Source organism: Onychomys torridus, chromosome 9 (assembly GCF_903995425.1).
Source record: "Onychomys torridus chromosome 9, mOncTor1.1, whole genome shotgun sequence".
Taxonomy (NCBI): Eukaryota; Metazoa; Chordata; class Mammalia; order Rodentia; family Cricetidae; genus Onychomys; species Onychomys torridus.
The window spans coordinates 78785075-78798340 of record NC_050451.1 but is presented as its reverse complement, the minus strand read 5'-3'; positions in this window follow the sequence as shown (position 1 = coordinate 78798340).

The window sequence follows — 13266 nt, the reverse complement described above, 5'->3', positions numbered from 1 at the left end:
AAAAATATATTTCATATATTTTTAATTTTTTCTCTTTCTTTTTATCCTCCAGGTCCTTTGCTTATATATACTCGCTTGTGGTTTTGTTTTTATGAGATTCCTGATTGTGCAAAGCAGTGAGGCTCTGTGCCTGTATCTGTTTCTCGTTCCTTTCTTGGACTAGACTATTTTCCTTCTGTTTGTTTTGTCCTGTTCTTAAGTGTTAGTTTTTGTTTTGGCTTTTTTATTTTTATCCCATGGAAACCTATTTGTTTTCTAATGATATAGAAACAGAGTGAATCTGGAATGGAAAGGAAGAAGTGGAGGTGGGAAGAAACTGGGAAGGGAAACAGCATTCAGGATATATATATATATATATATATATATATATATATATATATATATATATATATATATATCTACTATTCTCAAAGGGGAAAAAGAAAATAGAATGTTAAAAATAATAAATAATTGAATTTCAGGGAGAATTAAGTTTCTTCGATGTATACTAAATTTTGGGGTTATAAAAAAAGTACATCTATATCACAGCTCCTGTATCTATGGCCTAGTGAACATTACAGAAATAAAAAACAGACTACATGGCAGAAAGAGAGACAAGCAATCTGCTGTGAACAAGTCTCTTAGAAATGGCTGCACATCAAGGGCAGAGCAATGGCAATATCAATGGATGTGGTAATATAGATGGGGACATCTTCTGGGTCCCATCCCTAGACAAAGAACTTGTGTGCATATTGACCCTGTATTAATACCATCAGCAGGAGTGAATGAATATAAAGGAGATAGACCAGTTTATTTAGACCAAGTTTCAGTACAGCACAGCATTCATGTAAAATTACAGGCTTGACTGGCAACTGCTAGCCAAATTTGCAATGAGATTCTAGAGCAGAAATAACTAAAACAGAAACCCTAGGGGGCAATTAGCTAAAATAGAACTCTCTCTCTCTCTCTCTCTCTCTCTCTCTCTCTCTCTCTCTCTCTCTCTTTCTCTGTCTGTGTGTGTGTGTATGTGTTTGTGTGTGTGTGTGTGTGTGTGAGAGAGAGAGAGAGAGAGAGACAGAGAGACAGAGAGACAGAGAGACAGAGAGAGGGAGAGAGAGAGACAGAGAGAGAGACAGAGAGAGAGATAGACAGATAGACAGAGACAGACAGAGAGACAGATAAAGAGAGACAGGGACAGAGATAGAAGTTTTAGTTAAGAACTGGTTATTACTGTTGATTATTAGATGTCAAATATGTATTGGACAATAGTGGAAACAACGTGTGACAACATTTCAGGAATCTACATATCTCTTCTCCCTATGCTAGGATAAAATGTGAAAAAGATTCAATCTCATTTAAAAATGTTCAAGTGTTAATTCTTTCTAACAGGCATCTAAAAAATACTCTGAGTGAGAGAAACTGTCTTCCCTAGGGAAGAGCACACCAATAAATTATCCAATACCAAATGTTCATCTGTACAAATGTATACATACAGGTAATATTATACAGACTGATCTATATTTATATATTTAGGAGTATACATATATACAAGTAAGAGCAACTGATGAAAAAAATCAGCTTTGCATTTGAAAGAGAGAAACTGGGGTATATAGAAAGATTTGGGTGGGGGAAAGGAGAGGAGAAAATTATTTCATGACTTAAGTATATTATTATCTAAAAAAAATAATAATTGCAAAGGTTCCTGGTCTCTCTAATCACACAGACTCATGTAGATATTTTATTTCATTTCCTTGTAATCAGTTCCCAAGACATTCTTTACTTTTTCAAGTCGAATTATATTTCACTATAGCAGCAGATCTTGTCATCATTCATGATGTACAGTTTTGCAATTATACAAAATCCAAGAGTTATGGATTGATGTTGGTTGTATATAGATTTCAAGGGAACAGAGGCATTCTGTGTGGTGAAGGTTGGCTTCTTGTAAGCTCCCCAATATTGAAACATTGGGATGAAGCTCATGCTACAGAAGAGACCACAGAGATCTGAAGGCAATAGGAGCATACAATGCCCAAGGAAAACGTAAGTAGTTGAGAGGCAACCCGACAGAGTGAAAATGGAGGTTGCATCCATGCTTATGATGATGGGTCTACTAAATTCACTGGAGCCCTCATAGAGTCAGTTTTCTCTGTCTGTTGGACAGGGACTTAGGATGTAATGTCAGTAACAGGGTTAGTTCTTTGCTTTGAAATAATTTCTTATGACTATTGTCATTCATCCCCTGGAGAAGGGAGGGATCCTTTACCCTGTGCCTATCTCACCTTTGTGTCTTGAACTGTGCATGTTTCTCTCTGATAGGTCAAAGTTTTTTCCCTCTGATACTTTTTTGCTTTATCTTTAATTCCTGAGATTTATTATTTGTGAGGAAAGGTATCTGGGTTGTGGCAATATTTTGGTAGCTCTTGATAAAGGTCTTTCTACTTCTGTCCTGTCTTTATAATCCAGTGAACTATTTTCTACTATATAAAATTAATTGTGGGTCCATTTTTTTCTTTATTATTATGTGTTTTAAATTTTATACATCAGCCATGGGTTCCCCTGTCCTCCCCCCTCCTGCCCCCACCCCCACCTTCCCCCCAGCCCTTCCCCTCCATTCCCATGTCCTCCAGGATCAAGGCACCCCTGGGAATTCATTTAAACCTGGTGGATTCAGTACAGGCAGGTCCAGTCCCCTCCTTCCAGGCTGAGCAAAGTGTCCCTGTGTAAGCCCAAGGTTCCAAACAGCCAGCTCATGCACTAAGGACAGATCCTGGTTCCACAGACTGGGTGCCTCCCAAACAGTTCAAGCTATTCAACTGTCTCACTTATCCAGAGGGCCTGATCCAGCTGGGGGCTCCACAGCCTTTGGTTCGTAATTCATGTGCTTCCATTCGTTTGGCTATTTGTCCCTGTGCTTTTTGCAATCTTGGATTCAATAATTCACGCTCTTGCAGACCCTCCTCTTTCTCGACAGTTGGACACCTGGAGCTCTACCTGGGGCCTGGCTGAGGATCTTTGCATCCACTTCCATCAGTTATTGGACGAGAGTTCCAGCATGACACTTAGGGTGTTTAGCCATCTGATCACCGGACTAGGTCAGATCAGGCTTTCTCTTGACCATTGCCAGCAGTCTACAGAGGATATATCACTGTGGATTTCTGGGGACCTCTCCAGCACTCTGCCTATTCCTGTTCTCATGTGGTCTTCATTTATCATGGTCTGTTATTCCTTGTTCTCCCTTTTTGTTCTTGATCCAGCTGGGATCTCCTGCTCCCCTAATCTTTCTTTCCCTCAAATCTTGCCCTTTGTTACTCCCACTGTCATCAAGGTTGTTCATGTAGATCTCATCCATTTCTCTGTCATTGCGTGATCCTTGGGTCTTTCCTAGGGTCCCGTTTTCTAGGTAGCCTCCCTGGAGTTGTGTAGCAGTCTAGTCATCTTTGTTTTACATCTAGTATCCTCCTAGGAGTGAGTACATACCGTGTTTATCCTTCTGAGTCTGGGTTGCCTCACTCAGGATGATTTTTTCTAGATCCATCCATTTGCCTGCAAACCTCATGATGCCATTGTTTTTCTCTGCTGAGTAGTACTCCATTGTGTATGTGTACCATATTTTCTTTATCCATTCTTCAGTTGAAGGGCATCTAGGTTGTTTCCATGTTCTGGCTATTACAAACAAAGCTGATACGAACATAGCTGAGCAAATGCCCTTGTGGTGTGATTGAGCATTCCTATGTTATTGCTTTTTATTTAGTTTTCAAAAAGATAAAATAGTATCATGGATTTTCTTCACATTTTCCATTGCATTTGTTCAGTATTTTGTTACTAATTCTTTCTGTGGTGGTCTGATTTTTTTCATTTTGTCTTTGGTTTGATTTTTTTCTGATTAGTAATATTAGACACTTATTTTTCAAATATCCATTGGCCATTTAGGTATCTTTCTTTGTGAATTGTCTATTCAGGTGTTCTTTTTTTGTGTTAATGATTCTGCCTTAATACTATCCTATTTGGATTTTAGCTTCTTGAAAAAAATATATTTTACAAATATTTTTACATTCTGAGTGATATTATATATAAATATATGATAATGATATTATGATTATATAATATTAGATATTTCAGAGAAAGGATTGAGATTCTATTTATAGTTGAGAAATGATAAATATTTGAAATGTGAATAATTTTACTATTATCTGAGATTTACATAATGTATAATGGCATCAATAATCCTAATGAATATGTGCATTTTTCCTTTATGTGTTGGTTAAAAGCAAATTTAAACAAAGTTGGAAATGAAAATACCAAGTGTAAGAAACCAATGATGTAAAAATAGCAGATGAGAAAATAACACTATGTACATTTCACCAAAGAAGATATGCCTTGAGCAAGTAAGCCCATGAAATAAACATTAAACTACATCTTACTAGAGAAGAACAATTTAAAATTGCGAACTAACAGTTCCACCTGCCTAATAAGGAACAGGTGTAGGGGGAGGAATACAGGGAGAGACTACAGGAATTGTAGATAATTTGGGGGGCATGTGAAATCCTAGTGCAGTATAAATTCTTAAGATTCTACTAGGGTGACCCTTCTGAAGACTCCTAGCACTGTCGAATAAGGAGCCTGAACTGGCCATCTCCTATAACCAGCCCCCCCAGTGGTTGGAATGGGATACCAAGCAGCCGTAGAACCTTTGGCCTACAATCTATCCTGAATGTAGGATGTGCTGGAGCAGAACTTGTGGGAATGGCCAGACAACAAATGGTCACATTGAGGCCCACACCACAAAGAAAGGGAGTCCAGTCTCCACCCTGGATGGCTGGGAGACCTAGGATAGAAAAATAATCAATAAAATGATTCCTAGTGATAGGCCGCGCTGCAGTCATTTGTTTTTGCATACCTTCTAAATTTTAAAACTTTATTCTTCTGACTGTGTGGTGGTGGTGCACGCCTTAAATCCCAGCACTCGGGAGGCAGAAGGCAGAGGCAGGAGGATCTCTGTGAGTTCGAGGTCAGCCTGGGCTAAAAAGTGAGTTCCAGGACAGGCTCCAAAGCTACACAGAGAAATCCTGTCTCTAAAAACCAAATATATATATATATTCTTCTAACATATATTACATCCTGAGCACTGTTCCCCTTCCCTCCTCTTGTTCTAGTCCTTCCCTCTCCCTCTGATCCACTTCTCCTCCATTTCCTTCATAAAAAGTCAAACATCCCTGGTACATCAACCAAACTTGCCATATCAGGTCACAATAAGACTAGGCACACTTGTCATATTAAGGCTGGACAAGGCATCTCAGGATGCAGATTCCAAGTGCAGGCAAAAGAGTTAGAGTCTCTCTCTCTCTCTCTCTCTCTCTCTCTCTCTCTCTCTCTCTCACACACACACACACACACACACACACACACACACACACACACACTGCTAGGAATCTCACAAGAAAACCAATCTACACCATCATAGCATATACATAGTGGGCATAGGTCAGTCCCATGCAGGATCCCTGGTTGTCAGTTTAGTCTGTGAGCCACTGTGAGCCCAGGTTAGTTGATTCTGTGGGTTTTGTTGTAGTGTACTTGAACTCTTTGGCTCCTATGATCCTTGCCTCCCTTCTGCTGCAGAATTTGCTTAGCTATGACTAAGGTTTGGCTGTGAACCTGCACCTGCACAGTTGCTGGATGAACCATCTCTGATGAAGATTATGATACATTCTTGTCTCTGAGTATAAAAGAGTATCAGAGTATCATTAAGAATAATTAGCTGGACAGTGGATGGTGGTGGTGCACGTCTTTAATCCCAGCACTGAGGAGGCAGAAGGCAGAGCCAGGCGGATCTCTGTGAGTTTGAGGCCAGCCTGGGCTATGAAGTGAGTTCCAGGAAAGGCACAAAGCTACACAGAGAAACCCTGTCTCAATAAACAAACAAACAAAAGGATAATTTCATTGACATATTTCTCCAATTGTGTTTGATTCTTTCCTAGGTTTCTGGGATATCCATCCTTTGGTTCTTGGCCCTCTAGGCAGTGGCAGTGGTGGACTAGCTCTCATGACATTGGTCTCAACCTGGACCAGTCATTGGTTGGCCACTCCCTAAAGTTCTACAAGATCTTTACCCCAGCACATCTTGCAGACATGAGAAATTGCTGATCTAAAGTTTTGTGGCTGTTTTTGTGTCTCCACCCCTACACTTAAAGTCTTGCCTCGTTATAGAAGATGGCTGCTCCAGATATTGAAGCATATCCTCCATTACTTGGAGTCTTAGCTAGGCTCACCCTTGTAGATTCCTGGGAGTTTCCATTGCCCTCCAATTCCAGTTGTCTCTCCCAGTCCTCTTTTCCTCCATCCTCTAACAATAATCTCTTCTCTTCCCTTTCCTACCCACTCTCAGTCCACCAACTATATTTATTCTATTTTCCCTTCCTAGGGAGATTCATAAGCCCTCATTGTCACTTAGCCTCTCTGAATCTGTGGATTTAGCATCATTAGCCTTTATTTGACAGCTAATATCAACTTATAAGTGAGCACATATCATGTTTGTCATTCTGTATCTGTCTACCTAACTCAGGAAGATTGTTTTCTAATTCCATCCATTTGCCTGCAAATTTCACAATGTTATTTTTTAAACAGATGAGCAATAATCCCTTTTGTATATGTGCATTTTCTTCATCTATTCTTTTGTTGAGGAATATCTAGGTTATTTCCAGCTTCTGGCTATTATGAACACAGATGCTATGGACATAGCTGAGCAAATGCCATTGTGGTAGGTTTCCTTTGGATGTATGTGTCCAGGATTGGTACAGTTGAATCTTGAGATATATCAATTCTCCATTTTGTGAGAAACTGCCATGTGGATTTACAAAGAAATTGTACAACTTTGTCCTCCCACCAGCAAAGGAAGAATGTTCCTATTGCTCCACATCCCTGATAGCATGAGATGTAACTTGTAGTTTTGATCTTAGCTGTTCTGACAGGTATAAGATGGACTATCAAAGTAGTTTTGATTTGCATTTCTCTCATGACTAAGGATGTTAAACATTTGTTTAAGTGCTTCTAGGACACTTGAGATTCATCTGTCTAGAATTATTCTTTTTTTCATTGTGTGGTAGTTTGAATAGGCATGGCATGCATAAACTCATGTGTATAAATGTTTGAGCCATATGTAGAAGCACTATTAAGAGGTGTGGCCTTGTTGGAGTATATGTAGTCCTGTTTTAGGAAGCATGTTACTCTTAGGGCCGACTTTGAGGTTTCCTGTGATCAAGCTATACCAAGTGTGGCTCACAGTCTCCTTCTGCTCCCTGTGGATAAAGATGTAGAACTCACATCTTCTCTTCTTGCACCACATCTGCTTGAATGTTGCCATGCTTCTCACCATAACAATAATGAACTGAACCTCTAAAAGTTAAGTCAACACAAATTAAATGTTTGCTTTTATAAGAGTTTCTATAGTCATGGTGTCTCTTCACAGTAATAGATACTCAAACTAAGACAGAAGTTGCTACCAGGGACTGTGATATTGTAGTGATAGGCCTGACCATGATTTTGTTTGGAGGAATGTAGACTCTGAGATTTTAGATAAGAAAAGAAGTTAAATGCTTTCAGCGGGACTTAATGAGCCATACTAGTAGAAGTATGAAAGACAGTGGTGCTGAGGGTGATTTGAACTGTGGGGTCCTGACTCAAGAGGTTTCAGAGGTAAAGAATTTTTGTGCAGCCTAGAGACATTTTGATGAAGAATGTGGCTGTTTCTAACCCTTGTCAAAAGAAGCTGCCTGAGGCTAAAATGAAGAGTTTTTGATTAATTGCATTTGTAGAGAAGATTTTAAAACAGCTTAGTGTGGGCTGTGTCCTGTACTTACTAGTGACTGTGCTTATACAGATCTATAATGAAAATGTGGAAGCAGAGCAGGGAAAAATTGCAAAATGTACAATTGAAAGAAATTGAATGGGTACTGGGCAGTTGAATAAAGTTAAATCCTGTATACAAGGATATACACAGATTAAAGAAATTCAGGATGTTAAATGGAATAAAAAGAGTAGTAAACTCAGGGCAAGAACACACCTAGCTAAGCTTCAAACTTATGAAAAGGAGTAAAGATAAACTTAGGTCCAGGTATGAGGGTACATACATGCCTTTAATATGAGGTCTCAGAAGGCAGAGGCTGGCAGATCTCTAAGTTCAAGGCTAGAATGGTCTACAGAGCTAGTTCTAGGACAGTCAACTTTAGGCAGTAAAGGAAAGTATTTAAAAAACCAGAAAGCTAATGAAGATGTAATTGATGAAGGATACCAAGTTCTTGCCTGGCAAGCAGAACTTGAGCCTACTGGTTCTGGCTTTATAGGCAAGTATAGAAGAAAAAGTTATGAAATGTCCCTCTGTGACAAAGGCAAGCTACTGAGGCCAGGAGTATATAAACAGCATCCCTGCATGGAGGCCAAGAGAAACCACTTTGTGAAGCTCTGAAGGTGAAGCCTGGATTATCTTGGAGACCTCACAGTGTTGATGCCACAAGATACTTGCAGAGAAAAGCTCTAAACTAGGTAAGGAAAGGAGGTGGAGATCTGATCTGAAGAGCATTTTGACATCAGACATAAAAGTGGCAAGTTTGGAGTTTGCCCATCTGGTTTTACATATTGCTTTGGTCCAGTAGTTCCTTACTATGCTCCTTTCCTCTTCTTTGGAATGTTAATGTATTTCCTGTGCCATTAAATGTTGGCAGCATGTGACCTGCTTTTGTATTTGGATTTTAAAAGGTTTACACAAAGAGATTGCATAAGTCTCAGAAAAAACAACAACAACAACAACTAAAATAAAAACAATGAAGAAAAACACTTTGAATTTTGTATTTTTAAACATTACCAACACTGTGATAGACTATGGGAAATTCTGAAGCTGGATTAAATGCATGTTGTATTGTTATGGTTGCAAGCCTCTGGGGGCAAATGGAATGTGGTAATTTGAATAGGTATGGCTCCCACAGACTCATGTGTTTAATGTTTGATCAATATGGATTGGCACTATTAGGAGATGTGGTCTTTGTTGGAGCAGCTGTATCCTTATTGGAGGAAGTGTGTTACTGAGGGAGGGTTTTGAGGTATGATAAAGTTATGCCCACTGTGACTCACAGTCTCTTTTTGATGACGGTGGATCAAGATGTAGAGCTCTAAGCTGCTCCTTCAGTACCAAGACTGACTGCATGCTGCATGCTTCCTGTTATGATGTTAATGGACTACATCTATGAACTGTAAGCTAGTCTGAGGTAAAATGTTATCCTTTATAAAAGTTACCAGGGTCCTTGTATCTCTTCACAGCAATAGAAATTCAAACTAAGACAGGTCTGGACCCCATTTTAAATAGGATTATTTGGTGTGTTGATGTCTAGTTTCTTGAGTTCTTCATACATTTTGGATAACAGACTTCTAATAGATGTGGAGTTGGTGAAAATCTTTCCCTTTTCTGTAAGCTGTGTTTTGTCCTATTGATGGTCTCCTTTGTATTACAGGAACTTCTCAGTTTCATGAGGTCCCATTTATCAATTGTCAATCATAATGCCAATCTGTTGATGTACTCTTAAGGAGGTTGTCTCCTGTGCCAATGCATTCAATGCAATTTCCCACTTACTCTTCTGTCAGGTTCAATGTATCTATCTGCTTTTATGTTGAGCTCTTTGATCCACTTGTACTTAAATTGTGTGCAGGTTCATAGATGCGGATCTATTTGCATTCTTATACATGATTGCATCAAGTTGGACCAACACAATTTGTTGAAAATGCTTTCTTTTTTATTATATATTTATGAATTTATAAAAAAAATAGTTGTACATAACTCTGTGGATTTATACCTGGATTTTCCATTGGATTTCATGGATCATCCTGTCTGTTTTTATGCAAATAACGTGCAGTTTTTATTACTATAGATCCTTAGTAGAGCTTAAAATTAGGGATGGCGATGCCTCCAGAAATTCTTTAATTGTACAAGATTGTTTTAGCTATCCTGTTTCTCCCCATCCCCACTATGAAGTTGTATATTTTTCTTTCAAGGTCAGTAAATACTGTTTTGGAATTTTCATGGGTATTACACTGGATTTGTTGATTGCTTTTAGTGAGATGGCTATTTTTACTGTGTTAATCCTACTGATCATGCTCATGGGAGATCTTTTTATCTCTTCTACCTTCTTCAAAGTCTTTAAGTTATTGTTATACAGTTCTCCCACTTGCTTGTTTATAGTTACCACAATATGTTTTACATTACTTGTGATTGTTATAAAGGGCATTTCCCTTCATTTCTTCTTAGCTTATTTTTATTTGTATATACGAAGGCTACTTTTTGTTTTCAAATTAGTTTTGTATCCACCAACTTTGCTGAAGTTGTTTATCAGCCACAGGAGCTCCCTGTTATAATTTTGGGGCCTCTTATATATATTATCATATCATCTACAAATAATGATACTTTGACTTCTTCCTCTCTAATTTGTATCTCCTTTAATTGTCTTATTTATTTAGCTAGAACTTCAAGAAGTATATTGAATAGAAATGGAGAGAGTGGACAGCTTTGTCTTGTTTCTGAGTTTAATGGAATTGCTTTGTGTTTCTCTCCACATAATTTAATTTGATGTTGGAGATGGACTTGCTTTAAATAGCCTCTATTATATATAAGTTTGTACCTTGTATCCTTGATTTCTCCAACACTCTGATCATGAAGGGGTTTTGAATTTTGTCAAAGGCTTTTTCAGCAACTAATGAGATGATCATATATATATATATATATATATATATATATATATATATATATATATACAAAATTTTTTCTGTCAGTGTGTTTGTTTTTTGTATCAGTCTTTTTAATGGTAGATTAAATTGACAGAATTTCCATTTATTTGTTTGTTTGTTTGTCTGTCTGTCTGTCTGTTTTACACCCTGACCACAGTTTCACCTCCTGCCTCTCATTCCAGTCACTCCCCTATGCACCTATTATGCTCCCACACCCCAACCCACTCCTACTATGTTTCTGTTCAGAAAAATCCACATCTCTCATGAATATCAACAAAACGTGAAATATCAAGTTGCAGAAAGACTAAGCACCTTCCCCTGTGTTAAGGCTGAACAATGTGTATTAGCATGAGAAGTAGTATCCCAAAAGCCAGTAAAAGAGTCAGAGACAGTCCCTACTCTCACTGTCAAGAGTACCACAAAAAGACAGAGCTACACAACTGTGACATATATACAGGGTTCCTAGGTCCACACCATGCACGCTCTCTAGTTGTCTAGTTATCAGTTCGGTCTCTGTGGGATTCTATGAGCCCAGGTTAATTGATTTAGTAAGTTTTCTTTTAGTGTCCTCAACCCCACTGGCTCCTACAATTGTTTCTCCCTCTCTTCTGCATGATTTCCTGAAGTCCATCTAATGCTTAGATGTAGGAATGTATCTGTTTCATTGTTTGCTGGATGAAGCCTCTCAGATTAGAATTGGGCTAAGCACCAGTATATGGGTATAGCAGGATATCATTAACTTAAAGGCAGAGAGAATATCAAAATTAACAACATAAGAAACAAAAAATGATTAAAAAAACATACTTTGAGGAAATCTAGAGAATCACTGAGAATCACTAGGTTAAATTTCAAAGTACTGAACTCAAAAAATTGAAATTCTAAAAGAAATGAACAAATTACTTGATAGATACCATTTATGAAAAATAAATCATGATAAGATAAAAAATTTCAAATAGACCTATAACCCCTAAGGAAATAGAAACAGTCTCCCAACCAAAAAAAAAAAATACAAAACAAACAAAAAACAAAAGGAAAAAGCCAAAGGCCAGATGGTTTTAAGGCAGAATTCAACCATACTTGCAAAGAAGAGCTTATATTGATGATCCTAAAATTATTCCAAAATATAGAAACAGAAACATTGCCAAATTATTTCTATGTGGACACAGTCACCATGATACCAAAACCACATAAACACTCAGCAAAGAAAGAGAATTACACACAAATTTCAACTCATGAACATTAATGCAAAAATACTTAATATAATACTGGCAAACAGAATTCAAGAACACATCAAAAATATCATCCAAATGATCAATTACTTTTCATCTCAGAGATGTAGGGTTGCTTCAACATAGGAAAATATGTCAATGTAATCTGCCATATAAACAAACCAAAGGAAAGGAAAATTACATGATCATCTTATAGATACTAAAAGACACTGACTAAATTAAACACCACTTTCAGATAAAAATTCTTGAAAAGATCAAGGATACAAGGTACATACATAAACATTATAAAAGCAATATACAGCAAGCAGATTGTATATATCAATTTAAATGAAGAGAGAGCTTATTTCCAAAATATATAAAGACCTCAAAATATATAATGGCCAAGAAACACTTAAAGAAATGTTCAGTGTCCTTAGCCATAAGGGAAATGGAAATCAAAATGACTCTGAGATTCCATGTTACTTCTTTCAGAATGGCTAAGACCAAAATCAGAAGTAACAGCTGGTTGGGGAGTTTTCCATTTTTTTTTTTTTTTTCAGTTTTCTTGTATCTACTGACACTAGCTTTGTGACTAACTATGTGGTCAATTTTGAAGAATGTTTCATGTGCTGTGAAGATAATATAGTCTTTTATGTTTGGTGAAATGCTCTCTAGATGTATATTAGGTCCTTTTGATCCTCCATTATTTCTCTGTCAGAATGGACTGTCCTTTAATAAGAGTGGGGTATTGAAATCTCCTACTATTAATGTGTTTATTTCAATATGTTGTTTAAGCTTTACTATTGTTTTTGTTTGTTTGTTTGTTTTACAAATGTGGGTGTGCTTGCATTGAGGCTTGGATATTCAGATATGAGAAGTTACCTTTGTGTATTTTTTCTTTGATGAATATGAAATGCCTTTCCCCATCTCTTTTGATTAATTTTGTTTAGAAGTCTAATTTGTTTGATATTAGAATGGTTATACCATCTTGATTCTTCGGTCATTTGCTTGGAAACTCTTTTTTTCAACTCTTTATTCTGGAGTAATGTCTATCTTTGATATTGAGGATATTGAGGTATGTTTCTTGTGTACAGCAGAATGGATAAAAAAATAAGCTCCTTTTTTAGTTGGGTTGAGTCATTGATATTGAGAAATGTTAATCACCAATAATTTTTAAGTCCTGTTGGTTTTTTTTTTCTTTTTTTGGTGTTGTTGCTCTTGATGGTAGAAGTGTGTGATGTGTGTGTGTATGTGTGTGTGTGTGTTTGTGTGTGTGTGTGTGTGTGTGTGTGTGTGTATGTGTGTGCCTGCA